This window comes from Pteropus alecto, unplaced genomic scaffold (genome assembly GCF_000325575.1).
Source record: "Pteropus alecto unplaced genomic scaffold, ASM32557v1 scaffold137, whole genome shotgun sequence".
Lineage (NCBI taxonomy): Eukaryota > Metazoa > Chordata > Mammalia > Chiroptera > Pteropodidae > Pteropus > Pteropus alecto.
Window position 1 is genome coordinate 1,203,470 of NW_006440135.1, and position 2,860 is coordinate 1,206,329.

General features: G+C 46.6%; 1 protein-coding gene across 1 annotated transcript in view; it reads right to left on the bottom strand.

The window, feature by feature from the left end:
• Positions 1 to 357: 357 nt before the first annotated feature.
• SRD5A1 (steroid 5 alpha-reductase 1) overlaps positions 358 to 2,860 on the bottom strand; it is a 29,044-nt gene continuing 26,541 nt past the window's right edge. The window contains exon 6 of the mRNA XM_006917141.3: positions 358 to 1,764. The gene's annotated coding sequence lies outside the window, so the exon portion shown is untranslated. The remainder of the gene's footprint in view (positions 1,765 to 2,860) is intronic.

Here is a 2,860-nt window from a genome sequence, read left to right on the forward strand (position 1 = left end):
AAATGTTGCTGAACAAGAACTTAAGACATTTGCGAATGACATGACTGTAAAGCTAGCAAACCTAAGAATAACCAAAGAAATAAGATACTAATGTATCATCAGGACCATGGCTGGATGTGACGAATGCACAAACCTCAACAGCTGTGATTTCTCCTCGTTATAAATGTTATTCGGGGACACGTCCTCATTCACAGCAAAGTATCTCAGGTCTGGAAAGAACCTTAACAGAAACGCACCAGTTTCACGTGCAGAATGTCACATGGTCTGAGATTCCAGGGCTGAAAATGACATTACTGTCTGAACTACTCGGGTGAGGGAGCGTCCATACAGCAGAGCACCAGAGACTGACGAGAACGATTGAGCTTTTAAACAGTAAACCTTTATTAAGCCCCTCGATCAGTATAATTAACACAGAGACTGATGACAATCTACTACGTTATAAGGAATTGGAGGGCAGAGCGACAAGATGAAACGGGCTTTCTTCCTATGTCAATCACCTGTTCGGTGCGTGCGGGAAGGCAGTAAGCTTGCGTCGAACCTTGAGTTAACCCAAACTGTGCCCGGGGGGCCGCCGCGGAGCAAGAGCAGGACCAGCAGAAGTGACAGCCCAGCGACCATCCCTGATGCGCAGACACGCGGCCTCTGGCCAGGTGTGCCTTCCAGAACACAGGGCCCGGGTCGGTCAGGATTGGCTCAGACTTCCGACTTTCCCTGAGATCCAAAATATGTGTTGCTTTATGGTTTCAAGCAATTATTTGGTCAGAAAAAGGGGCCAAAGTTCATTCAATAATAAAATTTCTCTGCAAAAACGTTCAATTTTTTTTTTTTTTTTTTATGTAAGAAGGATGCACAGTTGCATCAGAAAAAGTTTTCTGGGTATTTCTAAACACCTAAGAGACTAATAGTTTTTACATGAAAACCCGTGAGGGAGGGAGCCCTGCTCGGCAGGCGAGCCAGGAGGAGGGTGGGGAAGCTGCGGGCTGAGGGCCTGGGGACCTGGAGGACTAGAGGGACAAAGGATGAGCTGACAGCCCAGCTCTGGAGGACTCCTGCCACCTAGGACCACCAGCGGCTCGGACGTGAACGAACAAAGCCTCTTCATTTCCACGTCTCTTTCAGATTCGACTTCTGCAAACGTGGCAGTGCTGTCCCGGGAGAGGAACGTCATTAGATTTTCGCAGAGGGCCGAGAGATGCGACATCCCTCTAACTGGAGTTGGCTTCTCAATATCTCACAAGAGTAGTGAATTTTATTACTGCCATTTATCTCAGCGGATCCTTCCAGTGCTTCTAGAGTAAGAAATTCTGTTTCAAGATATCGTTTTGCAATACCAAGGTACTTCAAAGAAAAAGTGCTTTTAAAAATCCTACTTCTACCTAGAAGAAAAAGAAGAAAAGGCATCTCAGGCCAGAGAATACTGATGGCTCATAGGGTGCCATCCGAGGCTGGGGGCAGGGAGGGGGGAGGTTGCCCCCCTGTACCTGTACGCTCTCCCACCGTGGGGCCTTCACAAAGTCTCTTTTGTGGGGGACAAGCAGCCTGCTCCTTACAAATGCCCCAGCGCCCGGCCCGGCCAGCACAGTCACCTGATGAGCCAGGCTGGAGCAGCGGCCAGGAGCCTTCGGTGCGGGCCTCACCCAGCCTCCCTAGGGAGCTTCCTCTCTATCCCACGCTCCCTGCCAGCACAGCACCCAGCGGGGAGAGCCCACGACCTTCCCTGAGTCTGTGACTATACCGTGGGTACCCCAGCAGGATGGGAGGGACCTTGAAGACTGATCACGCCGCATTTCAGTTAGTTTGTTATTATGTAGCTTACAAATGTACCAAGAAAATCATTCTTAAAGCGAATCTTGAAAAAGACAAAAATTACAGAGAAGCAATTCAATTCAATAATCCCTAGAGAAACAGCATCGAAAAGCTCAAGTCAAAGATAATTCCATTGACAATGGACTTATAACAAAAACGGAATCATAATTTTTCGGAACTTCGGATAATCTTCAAATTTCTCAAGGTACCACCTAAAATAAGAAAAAAGGACTTTAGAAAAGGAACTAATTTTGTCACTTAAACATTTAATAAATGCTAACAAAAGGGGCAATATTTTTTATTACAAAGGCAGAGTTTTTAAAAGTATTAATAAAAACTTGGGCATTTCAGATACACAGTTTGGTTTTGTCTATACCGCAAATAATTAAATATATCTGATTACAAAGCGTGATTTGCAAGAAGTGACCCATATAATTCACCTTTATACTGGCAAGGGAAATCACTGACGTGTGATCAAGATGCTGACCAGTGTTCGAGAAGGCTCCCTTCTAGACCCCGGAAGCATGCAGACTGGGGGACAGGGGGAGCTGAGTGTCTGCCGGTGGCTCGGATTGCTTTGTCCAGTCCCCAGGAGAGAACAACTGCCCCAGACACGGGGTCTGCAGAAACGACACCCACCCTGGTGACTCAAACAGCCACGGGAAGATGCCACATGGGCTTGTTTCAGAGCACGCGGAGCAAACAGGTGTCTTCTGTTTTGATATAAATTATCTCACCGAAAGCATGCTCATTCGTTTTTGGGGTACCGGCTAGTTGGGAAGGGTTTGGAAACTAAGTGGATGGGGTAAATATTTCAAATAATTTGACAAGATGAAGAAATCGGCGGAAAAAAAGAAGTTTCCATAAGCACGGAAGAATGCTCGAGAGACTAAAACTCGTGATGGAAAACGACTCGCTATTTGTTAATATGGTAAACGTCTAGGACGGCGGCACACCGGAAGCGACTCGGCGAAGTCCTGTCGATTTCAGATTTTAGAGAAGTTTAGCGCTGAAACCCACAAACACAGCAGCATAACAGACGATATCGACGTTT